Source organism: Coptis chinensis, chromosome 1 (genome assembly GCF_015680905.1).
Source record: "Coptis chinensis isolate HL-2020 chromosome 1, ASM1568090v1, whole genome shotgun sequence".
Classification (NCBI taxonomy): Eukaryota; Viridiplantae; Streptophyta; class Magnoliopsida; order Ranunculales; family Ranunculaceae; genus Coptis; species Coptis chinensis.
In genome coordinates this window covers 85,018,328-85,038,354 of record NC_141456.1, presented here as the reverse complement: position 1 = coordinate 85,038,354, position 20,027 = coordinate 85,018,328, and positions in this window count along the sequence as shown.

Here is a 20,027-nt window from a genome sequence, read left to right as displayed (position 1 = left end):
TTTATGTACTGGATTATTCAACTTTCCATTTGTGTTGCATAGGCCTTTTAATTATATTTTGATTCGGGTTGACTTTATCTATGAAATTAGAGTTCATTCGTTCGCATAACTTAGGTCACGCACGCACTTCGAGGCATTTCCATCTTCTTATATGTCATCAATGGTCAGAATATAGTGTTTTATGGATCATTGGATTGGAAATTCTCTCCTGATCATTTCCATAGCTCATTCACAAAAATCGGACCGGTAACGAAGCGGCAAATTTAGTTTGAAGTTGTGTGAAAAATCGAAAAATCAAATTAGGCTTGGGCCCAATCTCGCGCACACGTGCAACGCACTTGCGTCTCCATCTTCAACACAACAGTCGCGTTCCTCCTCAAACCGCCATTAACAAAGTTTTAAGCTTCAAAACCTAAAATAAAATTAAAAAAAAAGAAAAAAAAAAAAAACCTAACTACACCCACGCCAAACATTTAAATCAATCCCAATTTCTCTCCAAATCATTCCCACCACCAAAACATAAATATATATATATATATATATATATATATATATATATATATATATATATATATATATATGGAGGAATTTGAACTGCCGCGCCACCGCCACTGTTTGGTTAGTGAGGTTGTCTCAAACTCCATCCCCACATTCCATTTAAACCCCCAAATCGTTCCAAAGTTTCAATGGCTCAAAGACGTCGAATTCTACCGGAACAAGCTTTTACGACCGACCGCTTCGCGCCGTTTTTTCGTGATGAGATGATTAGGAGGAATTGGAATAGGTTGTGGTACTCGACAAATAATTTCTACCACTTTGATTTGGTCGAACAATTCTATAAGAAAAGAGAGTTGGATGGTCGGAAGGTTTTCATGAAGGTGGCTGGGGTTAGGAGAGAATTATCGAGAGAGAAGTTAGCTGAGATTCTAGGCATTACGCCAGAACGCCACCTCGACGCCACCGTGCAGGAATCCTAGTATACTGGAGTTTCTTCATTGATGAACGACACTCTAATGGAAGGTCAATATAATCCGAATTCTCATTGTGCTCGACAGTCATCTCTGCGAACCAACCAACTGGTTGTAGCTCAGTGGATTGGTAAGAACGTCATTGGGAAGGAGAAAGTGAGCGACATCGGTTTGACATGTCTTCACGTTATCTAGATATTGCAAGAGACGAGGTATGAATTTTGTATCCTCGGGTTTTTGATAAATATGATTAGAGGAGTTGGGAAGAGTATTGCACCATTTCTTGCTTTAATTACTAAGATAATGTGTTGTCTTGGGGGGCGGGGGGGGGGGAGGGGAAACCAAGAACTAAGTTGACTATGTTAAAATTGCATTCAAACGAAATTATTTATATGGAGTGTATCCAAAAGACTTGGATGTTGCCAGAAGAAAGGATGGTTGATTCGGATGAGGAAATAGAGGACATAACATGTTTGGATGAAGATGCCTTAAAGAAGTGTACGTCTGATTCAGAGCGCACGACTGATAAGTGCTCAAAAAGTGTAATTTAACCCTCGATTATGCCCCTTGTTTAGCCATCTTAGTGGACTAATAGTGTTTGTAAGTTATGTTTTAAGATTCTACAGGTGAAAAAGAGAGTTTTGTAGAATATTAGAGAAAAAGGGGTAAAACAGAGCAATACGGAGCATTAAGGATCACATGGGAAGCCCGTGGACAATCATGGAAAAGGCCAAGGAATTGAAGCTATTAAAGATGCGACTTGGACCTATTTTAAAGCCTATTTGGAAGTCCAAGGCCAAAGGATTTGTTGCTTGGACCAAAACCCGCAAAAGAGGAAAGAAAAAAAGACCAAAGGTGGAAAAATAGAGTCTCATATGAGACGACTACTATCGTCGGGCCCGTGACGCGACCCATGTGTTTGGGGACGATATATCGGCGTCGGGACGATTGATTAAGTCCGGGCGCATGAATAGTGCGTCCCGGCGTATGAATCGACAATTTGTAGCCAATTCCTTCCAGTTTTGGAGATGAAGTTGGACTCTGGAAGAAGTCAATTTGTATTAGGAAACAAATGATGGTTTGGAATGCTTCTAGAGCTCATTGTAACCCCTATAAATAGAGGACCTAAGTGCCTCATGTAATAGGCCAATTCACTTATATTCTTGTCTCCAGAACTTGAGGCAGAGAGAGATTAATAATAAAAGATCGGTTTTAACTAGTTGAGTCTTAATAAATTAGTCTTTCTAGTCTTATGTTCTTCGACTCTTCTTCTTCTCGTTCTCCGTGTTCTTCCTTCTATATGGAAGGCTAATCTTCTCCTTCAAGGGAGGAGATGAAGCCGGTGCTTAAGGTTTAATGATTCTTCTGGTTTATGGTGTTCTTCAATCAGGTTAGTTATTTATGTTTTTAGTTATTAGTTTCATTGCCCACATCAGGGGATGGAAGTATAGATTAAGGTTTTTATTTATTACAATTGAATATCATGCTAGCTTAGGGTTTTATTTATTGCAATTGAATATTTGATAGTGACATGCTTTTATTTATTGCAATTGAATATAATGCTAGAATAGGGTTTTATTTATTGTAATTGAATATTATACTATTATTCTCTACTTTTCTTCTAGTTGTGTACTATTTTAGAGTAAGGGAAGTATTCCTTGTGTTTGCCTTAGATGGTGATTCATTGAATAGCTACCCAAGCTCACATAAAAGGAAAGAAGATACTAGTAATATGAACATAGGAACAACCTTAAGTAGAGTTAATTGTTTAACGATGTTTCACCCAAAAAGGCATCGGCACTCGCTCGATTGCCCGATTATAGTCTACTTGGAGAACAACATGAAGCAAAAAGTCATTGAATCAAAAGCATTGGTGGATTTGAATCTCTTGAATCTATCTCTCTCATATTCTCTCCCTATTTCCAATTCTTAGCTTTAGTATAAGTTTAGTTAGTTTAGTTTAGTTTAGTATTAGAATCTACTATATCTATAATCATAGTTTTTAATCCCTCAAACCCCTTTCTAGTCCTATCCTTCATATAAACATACACTTAAAAGTGGAATGATACCCTACTCATCCTTTACTTATTGAGGGATAATTAGGTTTTGATACACTTCTATTTTGTTCAACGACCATTATTTATCTACATCATCCATATACACATCTCACACAAAAAAGAGGCAGGTTTCAAATGGCGTCCGTTGCCGTTTTAAGTTGTTTATGTTTAACATTTTCTTTCAAGATTAGAAGTTTGGATCTTAAGGTAATTTTAGCCGCATCATCCATCCTTTTGAGAAAGAGAGAAGCTTGAAGGACATCTCAAAGACAAGATCTACCATCCAGGTTAGTCGAATCTTCATTCTTTTTATTTCATTCTTAGTTTAGTTGCATCATAGTTTAGTTTTATTGTTTTCTAATATAATTACATTTAGGATCTTTTCAACAATTGAAGTTGTAAGCCAACACAGCAAAAAATCAAACTCTAGTGTTTCTTGTCCGAATCTTGACAAAAGACTATCGTCTGTGGGACGGTACTTAAGCAATCCAAGTGATTCACCATAACCCTAGAAGAGACAGCTTTATACAATGGGTGAGATATTAGCTGCAAAGCCCAACCCCGTTGAAGGAAAGTAGTTTTGCATATTAGTATAATTTAGAATAGTTGCATATTAGTTTAATTGCATTCAAGCATAGTAGGATAGTTTTCATCATCTTCGCATAGCAAGAATACTAGACAAGATTGATACAATGGCCGCACGCAATGATGGAGGTGTTATGGACACCAGTAATCCGGAAGCTATCCCACCCATGCAAGCACAACAGAGGAAGAAGTTGAGCGATTTCTATTCGCCAATCATTGGAGACCCACCCAGCAGTATTGTTTTTCCAGAAACATAAGCTAACCAGTTTGAGCTTAGAGCATCAGTAATCTCTATGCTTCCAAAGTTCAACGGTTCAGACAATGTTCAGCCTTATATTCACATGAACAAATTTCTATCAGTCCTCAGAACTTTCAAGAACCAGAATATCAGGGATGAGAGTATCAAAATCATTTTGTTCCCACTCTCACTCGAAGGTAAAGCATCCGAATGGTTAACTGCACAACCGATCAATTCAATAGACAACTGGGAGAAGTTGAGAACAAAGTTTATGAACAAGTTCTACCCACCCCAGAAGACAGATGCCATGCAACAAGCCATCAACAATTTCAAAGGGAAGGTGACTGAAGAATATCATCAAAGCTGGGAGAAATTCAATAATCTGCTAGTCTCATGTCCACATCATGGATACGACAAGAGCATACTGGCTCATTTTTTCTATCGAGGACTCTCGATGATGAACAAGCAGATGATACAGTCAATGCACAAAGGCAAGTTTACATCAATGGATGGAGAGGAAGCTTACAACTTTCTCGAGAATTTTGCTGAAGAAACACAACGATGGACTACTAGCAACGAGGATGTCGCTAGCATAGAGGGGGAGCCAAAGCAATTTGGCTACCAAGCACATGAACAAGCAGATCAAGAACTGAAGTCTACATTGACCAGCCTGGCCACCAACATTGAAATTTTGAGTAAGAAATTCAATCAGTTCTCCATGAATCCCTCCAAGATCAACAAGTCTCAAGCTAAATCTTTCCCAGTCATGCAAGTTAGCCAATGCTGCGAAGTCTGTTTGGACACTTCTCATGCAACTCTAGAATGTCCTGTTTACTATTAACATGCATCAGTTAGAGAGTACAATATTAACTCATTTCAGAGGCCCAACCAAGGTGGTAATAACTTTCAAGGCAATTATTGGAGACAGAACGATGGACCCCCAAGTTCACAAGATCAAAGTTATATTCCACAGACAAGTCAAGTTTCACAGTTGGTCCCTCAACAACAATTATACTCTCAACAAAATTCCAATACAAGTGGAGAGTTAGTGCCTGATCCTAGGAGAAATTATGCCGCACCTGCCAACCTGGAGAATGCAATTACTTTGCTATCACAGAAAAATCAGAAGTTTGAAAGTGTTCTAGAGCTTCTTGCACGCGATCTCACTCAATCTCCGGCAATCTCAGGCAAGTCAATGTTCTAGAATGGAGCCTCTAGAGGCTAAGGTCGACCAACTCACCACTGCTTTGTCTGTAAAGACACAAGCCACTCAACCTAGCTTATTGGAACCAATATTGAAGAGTGAAGATGTATGCCACATTGGGACAACTTCTAGTACTGATCACCTCCATGATCATGTCAGCTCAGTTACTACTCTCAGATCAGGATTGAAGATTGACAACAAGGTTAACTTACCTTCTCATGATGACATTGCTACAGAGCAATCGGTCATGAATTCAAATGAAGTTCGAAAGGAAGTGGGAGAAATCCTTTCAACTCCCATTTGTCAAGACAACCAAGACAAGATATGCAAGAATGCCAAAGAGAAAGAAGAGCAGACACATGCTGATGTGTTTGTACCAAAGGCACCTTTACCTATATTTTTTGCTCAAAGCAAAAAGGACAAACAATTTTTAGAGATGAAGGAGGCATTTGAGAAAGATAACATCAATATCCCCTTTCTCAAAGTGATCAAGCAGTTGCCATCATATCCCAAATTCTTGAAGGATGCATGCAACATAAAGAGAAGTACTCATGTTCCAAAGCGAGAGTTTCTAGCTGGACAAACAACATCTATTATCCATCAACAAGCTCCAGTCAAGCTCAAAGATCCAGGAAGTCCTACAATATCATGCAAGATAGGAGAAAAATTCATAGGTAATGCTCTTTTAGACCTTGGTGCTAGTGTTAATCTCTTGCCATATCATGTGTACCAAGTGTTAGGTTTGGAGAACCTAAAGCCTACAAAAGTCAAATTGAAGTTAGCTGACCATTCTACCAAGATTCCCAAAGGCATAGTTGAGGATGTTCTTGTTCAAGTAGCCGATTTCTACTATCCAGTGGATTTCTTTGTAATAGACACCCAGGAAGCCTTTGATAAAATTCCAATTATTCTAGGCCGACCTTTCCTCGCTACTGCAAAAGCTTTGATAAATTGTTACAACGGTGAAATGAAGATCAACTTTGGTATGATGTCCATGGACATAAATATCTTTCACCACAGATAAGGATTGTGATGATGACACCGGGTGAAGAGGTGTACTTCCTTGATAGTATGATACAAGAATTCATCCCATTCGAAGATACAATTGAAAGTGCTCAATCAACAGAAAACTGTGATGAACTTGAGAACCCCACCACAGAGGCGTTGCTAGCCATGTTCTTAGAACCTTTGCAGAAAATTCAGGATTTAAGTGAGCATAATGGAAAATTGACAGAGATAGTATCTGATAATTGCTTAAAAAGTGCTATTTAACCCTCGATTATGCCTCTTGTTTAGCCATCTTAGTGGACTAATAGTGTTTAGAAGTTGTGTTTTAAGATTCTACAGGTGAAAAAGAGAGTTTTATAGAATATTAGAGAAAATGGGGTAAAACGAAGCAATTCGGAGCATTAAGGATCACATGGGAGGCCCGTGGACAATCATGGAGAAGGCCAAGGAATTAGAGCTATTAAAGATGCGACTTGGACCTATTTTAAAGTCTATTTGGAAGCCCAAGGCCAAAGGATTCATTGCTTGGACCAAAGCCCGCAAAAGAGGATAGAAGGATAGAGCGTAAAGAAAAATCGGGCTTATCGTCCTGGACGATGGATCGAAAGGCCCGTGACGCATTGATTGAGTCTGGGACGCATAGATCGAGCATCCAGACGCAATGATTAAGTCTGGGATGCATGAATAATGCGTCCAGACGCATGAATCAACACTGTAGCCAATTCCTTCTCAGTTTTGAAGACAAAGTCGGACTCTGGAAGAAGTCTATTTGTATTAGGAAACAAATGACGGTTTGGAATGCTTCTAGAGCTCATTGTAACCAATATAAATAGCAGACCTAAGTGCCTCATGTAAGGGGCCAATTCACTTATATTCTTGTCTCCAGAACTTGAGGCAGAGAGTTTTAATAAATTAGTCTTTCTAGTCTTATGTTCTTCAACTCTTCTTCTTCGTGTTCTTCCTTCTTTATGGAAGGCTAATCTTCTCCTTCAAGGGAGGAGATGAAGCCAGTGCTTAAGGTTTAATGATTCTTCTGGTTCATGGTGTTCTTCAATCAGGTTAGTTCTTTATGTTTGTAGTTATTAGTTCCATTGCCCACACCAAGGGATGGAAGTATAGAATAGGGTTTATGTTTTGCAATATTAATATCATGCTAGTGTTCTTTACTTTTCTTCTAGTAGTATAATTCTTTAGAGTTAGAGAAGTATTCTTTGTGTTGCCTTGGAAGGGGTAGCTCAGGGAGTGGCTGCCTAGGGGAAGTATTCTTTGTGTTTGCCTTAAGTGGTGATTCACTGAATGGCTGCCCTATTAGGAATTACTCCTTGATGTTGCTCTTGGTAATACATTGAATGGCTGCCAGAGCTTACATAAAAGGAAAGAAGATATTAATAGCATAAACATAGGAACAATCTTAAGTAGAGGTAATATAGCCGCATCATCCAACCTTTTGAGAAAGAGAGAAGCTTGAAGGACATCTCGAAGACAAGATCTACCATCCAGGTTAGTCGAATCTTCATTCTTCTTATTGCTTTCTTAGTTTAGTTGCATCATAGTTTAGTTTTATTGTTTTCTAGTATAATTGCATTTAGGATCTTTTCAACAATTGAAGTTGTAAGCCAACACAGTGAAAAATCAAACTCTAGTGTTTCTTGTCTGAATCTTGACAAACGGACTATCATCTGTGGGCAGTGGTACTTAAGCAATCAAGTGATTCACCATAACCCTAGAAGAGACAAATTTTTAGACAACGGGCGAGATACTAGCTGCAAAGCCCAACCCAGCTTGAAGAAAAGTAGTTTTACATTCTAGTATAATTTAGAATAGTTGCATATTAGTTTAATTGCATTCAAGCATAGTAGGATAGTTTTTTGTTATTTTCGCATAGAATTTTCTAGTATATGCCCCGTCGTCCATATCATCGTCTGGTAAGAACACAACAGTGGACAAGGTTTAACAACCGACTCACAAGAATACTAGACGAGATTGATACAATGGCCGCACACAATGATGGAGGTGTTTTGGACACCAATAATCCCGAAGCTATCCCACCCATGCAAGCACAACAGAGGAAGAAGCTGAGCTGATTTCTATTCGCCAATCATTGGAGACCCAACCAGCAGTATTGTTTTTCCAGACACAGAAGCTAATTAGTTTGAACTCAATGGTTTAGATAATGTTCAACCTTATGTTCACATGAACAAATTTCTATCAGTCCTCAGAACTTTCAAGAACTAGAATATCATGGATGAGAGTATCAAGTTAATTCTTTTTCCACTCTCCCTCGAAGGTAAAGCTTCCGAATGGTTAACTGCACAACCGATCAATTCAATCAACAACTGGGAGAAGTTGAGAACAAAGTTAATGAACAAGTTCTACCCACCCCAGAAGACAGATGCCATGCAGCAAGCCATCAGCAATTTCAAAGGGAAGGTGACTGAAGAATATCATCAAAGCTGGGAGAAATTCAATAATTTGCTAGTCTCATGTCCACATCATGGTTATGATAAGAGCACACTAGCTCATTTTTTCTTTAGAGGACTTTCTACTATGAACAAGCAGATGATACAGTCAATGCATCAAGGTAAGTTTACATCATTGGATGGAGAGGAAGCCTACAACTTTCTTGAGAATTTAGTTGAAGACACTCAACAATGGAGTACTAGCAACGAGGATGTAGCTAGAGTGGAGGGGGTGCTGAAGAAATTTGGCAACCAAATTCAAAAAGACCAAAATCAAGCAATGCTATCAATTATGGCAAGCCTATCAACAGGACTTGAAAATCTGAACAAGAAGTTTGATCAGTTCTCCATGAATCCTCCAAAACAAAACAATTTCCAAGCTAAACCTCAGCCATCCAAGCCTTGTTATACCATTTGTGAGCTATGTTCTGATGAAGGCCACACCACTGAAGAGTGTTCGTACTATCTGGATACTAATGCAGAGGCATGTAGTATCAACTCTTTAGGAAGAAATAACCAATTCAATCATGGACGTAATTATTGGAAGCCACAAAATACAAATCGAGGAATTTTCCTCCGTGATTTCGAAATCACCAAATCGGCCTTAATAACCAAGATGTCGGTTCCAAAACCGCCAAAGAACCATACGTAAATCAATCAACCATACGAACCAAAATAATACCAAGCCAACACAAACAGAGTTAGTACGGATCTTATGAGTGGATATATTGCCCTACGCTTCACCGAAAGCAAAGCGGTTACCCCACATCCGAAGATGCTATCACCACCATTGTCAATGAAATAAAAACGCACAAATCAAAGAACCCGTAGTTGGAGAATAACTTTAGTGTCATTCAAGGCCGATAGGGAAAATCACTGTCCTTTGACAGAGAGATCAAAAGGAACATTACCAAGCCACCGAGCCAAATCCGAAAAGGAAGAGGTGTCCCGCAGGGATAACCCGGAGATTACTCATGAACAAGTTAATGCTTTGTCACCACTCGAGGTCGCAAGAAAGTTGATAACAAGATTGTCTATGAACCTTGAAAAGATTCCGTGGAGCCTAAGGTAACTTATGTCCCCACCATCCCACCCAGTTCTAACATTCCGGATATATCTAGTGTTGTGCCACCCAATCGAGTAATTGTTGAGAGAGAATCAAGAACTACTGTGGAAAGTAAGTAAGAAGAAGCCATCACGAAAGTGACTCCACCTGTCACTCCACTATTTGTTACCAAGCCAACCGGTTCGAAAAGAAGAGAACCGATATTGAAGAATCCGCAAAGACCGTTTCCTTCGAAACTAGTGAATACCAGAAAAGATGACCAGTACAAGGAGATTTGCGATGTATTTCATAATTTACAGATTAATATCCCATTTCTGACTACCATCAAGCAAGTTCCCTCATATGCCAAGTTCCTGAAAGATCTAGTAAAGAAGAAGACTAACATTTCGAAAGAAGCTTTTATCGCCAAAGATGTTCATCGCATCTATAGAATCTATCGGTTGTGGAACCGAAAGATCCCGGAAGTCTAATCATACATGCAGAATTGAGATTCTTTGGAGGAACAAGCTTTATTAGATTTGGGTGCCAAGTGTGAATCTTCTACCATATTTAGATCTACGAAGTTGGGCTTGAAGGATCTAAAACAGACGATGTTACTTTACAACAAGTGATAGATCAATGAAGATACCTAGAGGACTCATTGAAGACGCCATAGTCAAGATCGAAGACTTCTATTATCCGGTTGATTTCATAGTACTAGACACGTAACCTACATCCGGTAGGCGATACCAATCATTCTAGGCGCACCATTCTTGGCCACTGCAAATGCACTCATCAACTGTCGAAACGGTAATATGACGTTATCCTTTGGTAATATGAGAGTCGAAACCAATATTTTCCATAAGTTACAGCAACCACAGGAGGTGTGTGTTGTGAACGAGGTTTGTATGATTGAAGCGGTTAGCACAGGATTATCTGACTCATTCATATCCTGCTGACGAAGTGTTGAAAGCTCTGACAGACTCAAACTGTGAGGAACTTAGTATTGAGGCAATGCCTAATGGACCATATAAAGAGTTTAAGAAGGAGCCGCCTAAGCTAGAATTGAAGCCTTTGCCGTCTACACTCAAGTATGTTTTCTTGGGAGATTTGGGAACCTACCCAGTAGTCATTGCATCAGATTTGACTGAGGAGCAGGAATCCAGGTTAGTAGCACTTTTAAAGGAACACAAGTCAGCTATAGGTTGGACAATTGATGATATCAAGGGGATCAACCCTATGATAGTTCAACATAGGATTCATTTGGAAGAGGATTCCAATACTTCTAAGCAACCACAGAGGAGGCTTAATCCGAAGATGAAGGAAGTAGATCGAGAAGAGGACGTCAAACTCCTTGATGCCAAAGATTATCTACCCTATTTCGATAGTCAATGGGTTAGTCCAGTTCAAGATGTGCCGAAGAAGTCCGAACCATAGTAATCGAGAATGAGAACAATGAGTTGATTCCAACCGTGATTCGACCGGATGGAGAGTTTGCATCGACATGAAGTTGAATAGCGATCGAGGAAAGATCATTTTCCATTGCCTTTCATCAATCGATATTTGAAAGATTAGTCGGACAAGCTTACTACCGCTTTCTTGATGGTTACTCAGGATACTTTCAGATCCATATTCACCCTGAGGACCAAGAGAAGACATTCACATGTCCTTTTGAGGATTGTCTGCATCATCTCTCCTTAGTCCTTAAACGTTGTTGCGATACCAATTTAGTTCTGAATTGGGAAAAGTGGCACTTCATGGTAAAGGAAGGGATACTGCTGGAAAGAATTCTAGTAGATCGAGCGAAAATGTCTACAGGAAGTAAGCATGTTGTCGAAAGATCAGTTTTGAGATGGAAACCTAAGTATTCCCCACCTGTTAGTTTATGGGATTTACTCCTTGTTGACCTTCAAAGGAAGATTATTTGTATGGCTCGTGTAGGGTTCGGTAAAAGTCCATTTGCACATAAGAGGAGAGTGCGTAAGCTAGGTTGCTGTAAGAATTGCCATTCTGAAACTTGTCCTGGGTTACAGCCATTAAGAGAAAATTGTTGGTACAAGGTATACTTTTGTCAATCACATGCTGAGAGAGATCAGAATAATTCCTACAAAGTGGAACCGAGTGGGTGGGAGTACTAGTCTTGAGGATCTGACTATAAAGGACTCAAAAGTCTTGAGGATCTGACTTTAAAAGACTCACATTACATCTTGGGGATCTGACGTAAAAAGACCTAAAAATTTGATTCTTGAACTAATTCTGATATTCAGCATCAATGATAATATCCTACCTTTTTCTCATCCATTTCATTTACTTCTTTATACATTGAGGTCAATGCATGCATAAGTAGGGGGAGGGTGTACTTGAGAAATGAATTTCGAAAATTAGTTTTCAAAAACAAAAATATTTTTGTTTCTATATCAATAGCATGAGAAAAAAATGAATTTTAATGATGAGTCTGGGATATATATTCTATACTGCTTAGTGTTGAGTTTGATAGATAGTTGATATTATTGATTTCATTACCGCTTAGACTATTTATTATGCTCAGACATAGTTCTTATTGATAGAATTCTTTATCAAGGCACCACCATAATACTTGGTCAGTTTTGTGTACTTTTGCAAGAAGAGAGATTTAAACCCCTAGTAAATTGGAAGTAGAATTTGTTAACTTAGCCCGTGAGACTTAAGTTTTATACCTATTCTTTGGAGAGTTCTTATGAAAAATCCGAGTCTTAGTGACTCAACATCTTTCAATTTTTTATGTCGTTGTAATATAGTCTCATTATTTTGTTGATTTGGTTAATCACGAAGTGACATCAACTGGGGAGATAGCCATTAGGTCTTGTAGTCTATTTGAAACAGAGTATCATACTGATAAGTCAAGTAGTAAACCCATTCAGCCTTTATCCCACCTAGTAGGACCATCATGTTAAACCCTTTTGCGCCTTGCAATAAGCCATTTTCTTTCATAAAATCCCCTACCCTTTACCCAACTCCAGACAAGGAGTATAGCCAAAATCTTTATCAGCCATACTCATATGTTTCTGAGAATACAAGGGACACAAGGAGGAAGAAAGACCACAAAAGGAAGAGTACAAGGAAATATCAGAGAGATACAATGAAGTCCATCATTCTGTTCAAAGTGAAAGAAGCTAGTGGAAAACAAGCATATCCAGTACTAATCAAGGATATACCACTGAGCTAAAAAAAAAAAAAAAAAAAAAAAAAAAAAAGAAAAAAGAAAAGTTAAACAGAATGGATGGAAAAGCTAAGACAAAGGAAGAATTTTCTCTCAGAATATAGAATTTGAATAAATCTTCCAAAAGAAGCAAAACCCTTAGTGTTCTCGTGAACAACCTTAGAATCCATTTTACCTTTCCTTCATAAACCAATATCCAAGCCAAGTTACAACCCATGACTTATCACTACAAAGATGGGTACTAAGTCTAGAATAGGTGAGAGGATGCTAAAGTGAAGGACCCGACACTTCATATGTGATTGACATTCTTTCCATGAGACTACTTTTATTCAGAAGTCTGTTTTTCAAGGTAGTATGTGGGATGTTCGTATGCATTATTCTTTTCTCCATATACATGAGGTAAAATAGTAGACCATCTTCTGAAAGATTCTTTGTTAAGAGTATGACTAGTGAGGATTGAAAGTCGAGATTATCTACCTATAGTAAACTAGGGATTCCATTTCTTGGATAGGAGAGTATAGGAGATTGACTAAGTACACACATAAGCCTTGATTGAGAATTTTGTCAATTTTTACTATCTCTCATCATAATCTATGAGTCTTTGCAGCAATGTAGTTAGCAATGGAGATTGTCTATTGGAGTAAGCACTAAGTGGGTAAGGAATTTCTCTCTCTGAAAAATACTATTATTCTTGAACATGCTATTGATTGATTTTGTGGGTATATCACCTGAAAACCCTTACGAGACTATAACTCGTCCTTTTTGGGAAACTTAAAGGTTTAAAGCCTTGTTGCATATGGTAAATACAATCGCGATGCCTATGAAAGTGAGTTAGGATTTTATTTTTATTAGGACGTGATTTTGATCACTTATCTATTTTTTATCTTATTTGCTAAGAGATTAGCAAAAGGCTAGTTGGGAGTTGTGATAAGTGCTCAAAAAGTGCTATTTAACCCTCGATTATACCTCTTGTTTAGCCATCTTAGTGGACTAATAGTGTTTAGAAGTTGTGTTTTAAGATTCTATAGGTAAAAAAGAGAGTTTTGTAGAATATTAGAGAAAATGGGGTAAAACGGGCTAATTCGGAGCATTAAGGATCACATGGGAGGCCCGTGGACAATCATGGAGAAGGCCAAGGAATTAGAGCTATTAAAGATGCGACTTGGACCTATTTTAAAGTCTATTTGGAAGCCCAAGGCCAAAGGATTCGTTGCTTGGACCAAAGCCCGCAAAAGAGGATAGAAGGATGATAGAGCGAAGAGAAAATCGGCTTATGCGTGCCCGGGACGATGGATCGAAAGGCCCGTGACGCATTGATTAAGTCTAGGATGCATAGATCGAGCGTCCAGACGCATTCATTAAGTCTGGGATGCATGAATAATGTGTTTAGATGCATGAATCGACACTGTAGCCAATTCCTTCTCAGTTTTGAAGATGAAGTCGGACTCTGGAAGAAGTCTATTTGTATTAGGAAACAAATGACGGTTTGGAATGCTTCTAGAGCTCATTGTAACCCCTATAAATAGAGGACCTAAGTGCCTGTATGTAGGGCCAATTCACTTATATTCTTGTCTCCGTAACTCGAGGGAGAGAGTCTTAATAAATTAGTCTTTCTAGTCTTATGTTCTTCAACTCTTCTTCTTCGTGTTCTTCCTTCTTTATGGAAGGCTAATCTTCTCCTTCAAGGGAGGAGATGAAGCCAGTGCTTAAGGTTTAATGATTCTTCTGGTTCATGGTGTTCTTCAATTAGGTTAGTTCTTTATATTTGTAGTTATTAGTTCCATTGCCCAAACCAGGGGATGGATGTATAGAATAGGGTTTATGTTTTGCAATATTAATATCATGCTAGTGTTCTTTACTTTTCTTCTAGTAGTATAATTCTTTAGAGTTAGAGAAGTAGTCTTTGTGTTGCCTTGGAAGGGGTAGCTCAGGGAGTGGCTGCCTAGGGGAAGTATTCTTTGTGTTTGCCTTTAACGGTGATTCACCAATGGCTGCCCTATTAGGAAGTACTCCTTGATGTTGCTCTTGGTAATACATTGAATGGCTGCCCGAGCTTACATAAAAGGAAAGAAGATATTAATAGCATAAACATAGGAACAGCCTTAAAGTAAAGTTAATTGTTAACGATGTTTAGATTCAAGAGGGCATCGGCACTTGCTCGATTGCCTAATTGTAGTCTACTTTGTAAGAACAACCATGAAGCGTAAGATCATAGATTAAAAGTATTGGTGGATTCTAATCTCTTGAATTCCCTCTTTTATAAATTCCCAATAGTTTAGTTAATTTAGTTTAGTTTAGCATTAGAATCTAAATCTCTATAATCATAGTTTTTAATCCCTTAAACCCCCTTTCCAGTCCTACCCTTCACATAACATACACTTAAAAGTGGAATGATACCCTACTCATCCTTTACTTATTGAGGGATAATTAGGTTTTGATACGCTTCTATTTGTTCAACGACCATCATCTATCTACATCACCCATACACCATCTACATACACAAAAAGAGGCAGTGTCAGTATCATACCTTGAGAAGATGAACTTTACATTTCAGGATGAACAACATACTTCTGTCCAGAAAAATCAGTTACTAGAGAATCAGCTTAAAGAAGTTTTGGAAAAACAAATGAATCTAGAAACTGAAATGAGTCTTCTAAAGCGAAAGTGGACCATATTGATAAGAAGCATTGTGAATCATTGAAGCCTCTTCTACACCATCATTATCCGAACGAGAAGTATGTGAAATAGTCTACCACCCACCTTGAGCCGTCATCACCGGATATCTATTATCAGTACTGTGGTGGTAAAGGGCACATCAGATATTATTGTCCTATTAAAAAGAATGATTTTCGTCAATCTTCTACACAGAGGAACCACAAGGCCTATCACACAATCATCGGACCCTAAAATAGTTCAAGGTAGAGAAACAACTTCACCAAAGAATCTTTCCAAAGATATCAAGGAGTATTTTTAACAACCTACAAGGTGAGACCTCCTCGTCCTCCAAACATTCGTCAGATTTGGGTAAGAAAATCTGATCTCCTCACTCCAAATTGATAATACATTACGTCTTGGGGATCTGACGTAAAAAGGCCTAAAAATTCGACATCAATGGTAATATCCTACCTTTTTCTCATCCATTTCATTTACTTCTTTATACATTGAGGTCAATGCTTGCATAAGTAGGGGGAGGGTGTACTTGAGAAATGAATTTCGAAAATTAGTTTTCAAAAATTTAAATATTTTTTTTTCTATATCAGCAGCATGAGAAAAATGAATTTTAATGATGAGTCTGGGATATAAATTCTATACTGCTTAGTGTCGAGTTTGATAGATAGTTGATATTATTGATTTCATTACCGCTTAGACTATTTATTATGCTCGGACATAGTTCTTGTTGATAGAATTCTTTATCAAGGCACCACCATAAGTACTGGTCAGGGTTTTGTGTACTTTTGCTAGAAGAGAGATTTAAACCCCTAGTAAACTGAAGTAGAATTTTTAGGCTTAGCCTGAGACTTGAGCTTTATACCCATTTTTTGAGAGTTCTTACGAGAAAAATCCGAGTCTTAGTGACTCAACATCTTTCAGTTCTTTATGTCGTTGTAATATAGTCTCATTATTTGTTGATTTGGTTAATCATGAAGTGACATCAACTGGGGAGATAGCCATTAGGTCTTGTAGTCTATTCGAAACAGAGTATCATACTGATAAGTCAAGTAGTGAACCCATTCAGCCTTTATCCCACCTAGTAGGACTATCATATTAAACCTTTTTGAGCCTTACAATAAGCCATTTTCTTCCAAAACCCTTTATCCTTTACCCAACTCCAGACAAGGAGTATAGCCAAAATCTTTATCAGCCATACCTATATGTTTTTGAGAATACGAGGGGCACAAGGAGGAAGAATGACCACAAAAGGAAGATTACAAGGAAATATCAGAGAGATACAATGAAGACCATCATTCTATTCAAGGTGAAAGAAGCTAGTGGAAAACAAGCATATCAAGAAAAAAAAAAAAAAAAAAAAAAAAAAAGTTGAACAGAATGGATGGAAAAGCTAAGACAAAGGAAGAATTTTCTCTGCAATAAAAAATTTGAATAAATATTCCAAAGAAAGAAGCAAAACCCTTTGTGTTTTCAGAAACAACTTTAAAATCCTTTTTACCTTTCCTTCATAAACCAATAGGTGAGGGATGCTAAAGTGAAGGAACCGACACTTCATATGTGATTGACATTCTTTCCATGAGACTACTTTCATTCAAAAGTCTGTTTTTCAAGGTAGTATGTGGGATGTTCAGATGCATTATTCTTTTCCCCACATACATGAGGTAAAATAGTAGACCATCTTCCGAGAGATTCTTTGTTGAGAGTATGACCCGGTGAGGATTGAAAGTCGAGATTATCCGGTCTAAAGGTAAACTAGGGATTCCGTTTCTTGGATAAGAGAGTATAAGAGATTGACTAAGTATAGACATAAGCCTTGATTGAGAATTTTGTCAATTTTACTATCTCCCATCATAATTTATGAGTCTTTTCAAAGAATGTTGTTAGCAATGGATACCGTCATTGGAGTAAGCACTAAGTGGGTAAGGAATTTCTCTCTCTGAAAAATACTATCATTCTTGAACATGCTATTGATTGATTTTGTGGGTATATCAATTGAAAACCCTCAATGAGACTATAACTCGTCCTTTTTGGGGAACTTAAAGGTTTAAAGCCTTGTTGCATATGGTAAATGCAATCGCGATGCCTGCGAAAGTGAGTTAGGATTTTATTTTTTAGGATGTAATTTTGATCACTTATCTATTTTTTTTATGTTATTTGCTAAGAGACTAGCAAAAGGCTAGTTGGGAGTTGTGATAAGTGCTCAAAAAGTGCAATTTAACACTCGATTATGCCCCTTGTTTAGCTATCTTAGTGGACTAATAGTGTTTGTAAGTTATGTTTTAAGATTCTACAGGTGAAAAAGAGAGTTTTGTAGAATATTAGAGAAAAAGGGGTAAAACAGAGCAATACGGAGCATTAAGGATCACATGGGAAGCCCATGGACAATCTTGGAAAAGGCCAAGGAATTGAAGCTATTAAAGATGCGACTTGGACCTATTTTAAAGCCTATTTGGAAGCCCAAGGCCAAAGGATTTGTTGCTTGGACCAAAACCTGCAAAAGAGGAAAGAAAAAAAGACCAAATTGGAAAAATAGAGTCTCCCGTTTGAGATGCGACTATCGTGCGTCCAGACGCGACCCATGTGTTTGGGACGTATAGATCGAGCGTCCAGACACATTGATTAAGTCTGGGACGCATGAATAGTGGGTCTAGACGCATGAATCGACACTGTAGCCAATTCCTTCTCAGTTTTGGAGATGAAGTTGGACTCTGGAAGAAGTCTATTTGTATTAGGAAACAAATGACAGTTTGGAATGCTTCTAGAGCTCATTGTAACCCCTATAAATAGATGACCTAAGTGCCTCATGTAATAGGCCAATTCACTTATATTCTTGTCTCCAGAACTTGAAGCAGAGAGAGATTAATAATAAAAGATCGTTTTTAACTAGTTGAGTCTTAATAATTAGTCTTTCTAGTCTTATGTTCTTCGACTCTTCTTCTTCTCGTTCTCCGTGTTCTTCCTTCTATATGGAAGGCTAATCTTCTCTTTCAAGGGAGGAGATGAAGCCGGTGCTTAAGGTTTAATGATTCTTCTGGTTTATGGTGTTCTTCAATCAGGTTAGTTCTTTATGTTTTTAGTTATTAGTTCCATTGCCCACACCAGGGGATGGAAGTATAGATTAAGGTTTTTATTTATTACAATTGAATATCATGCTAGCTTAGGATTTTATTTATTGCAATTGAATATTTGATAGTGACATGCTTTTATTTATTGCAATTGAATATAATGCTAGAATAGGGTTTTATTTATTGTAATTGAATATTATACTATTATTCTATACTTTTCTTCTAGTTGTATCTTGTTTTTTTAGAGTAAGGAAAGTATTCCTTGTGTTTGCCTTTAGATAGTGATTCATTGAATAGCTGCCCAAGCTCACATAAAAGGAAAGAAGATACTAGTAACATGAACATAGGAACAACCTTAAGTAGAGTTAATTGTTTAACGATGTTTCACCTAAAAAGGCATCGGCACTCGCTTGATTGCCCGATTATAGTCTACTTGGAGAACAGCATGAAGCAAAAAGTCATTGAATCAAAAGCATTGGTGGATTTGAATCTCTTGAATCTATCTCTCTCATATTCTCTCCCTATTTCCAATTCTTAGCTTTAGTATAAGTTTAGTTAGTTTAGTTTAGTTTAGCATTAGAATCTACTATATCTATAATCATAGTTTTTAATCCCTCAAACCCCCTTTCTAGTCCTATCCTTCATATAAACATACACTTAAAAGTGGAATGATACCCTACTCATCCTTTACTTATTGAGGGATAATTAGGTTTTGATATGCTTCTATTTTGTTCAACAACCATTATCTATCTACATCATCCATATACACATCTCACACACAAAAAGAGACAGGTTTCAACGACAGTGTTGCATACTAGCATGCGTTGCATTTATGCTATTTGTGAAGATGTACGGGGTAAGCAAATTATAATTCGAAATAAACAAATGAACCTTCATACTAGTTATGAAAACCTCCAAAACCGTTAGGATGATCTATTTTGTAGCATGGAGACACTCCTTCAGCGTCACAATGCACAATATGTAGAGATGAAAGCAGCAATGGAAGCACAACGCTTGTTCTAAGTAGAGATTCTATGACGCATGCCACCCCTGGAGGGTTCTGTTTCAGATGAGTCTAAGAGGCATGAGCGTCGTCACCAAAGGACAGATGGCTTGGGGCCTTCTTCATCCCAGGCCCAATCTCCATCTCAGGGTCCATCTTCATCACGTGGCTAGGTGTTTCAAAAAATTTGGTGTTTCGATGTTATTTGGTTATTTTTATTGTTTTTATTAGTTCGGATCTTAAGTTTTTTAAATTTAGTAGTTAAATTTAAAGTCGGTAGTTAAAATGTTGTTTGAATTTCATTTTTTTAATATAATATAGTTCTTTTCAAATTTTGCATTGTTTTATTGTTAATCCCACCTTCCTGAATTGTTTGGGGGTCGTATTAGTTAGTATAACATGATTTTTATATGATCCACAAATTTATTATATAATTTTGCGATGATTGTTGGGAATATTGTCGATATGGGAATGGCTATGAATAGATATTGTGATATGATAAAATCTCGATGAGTTAGGCAGTTTC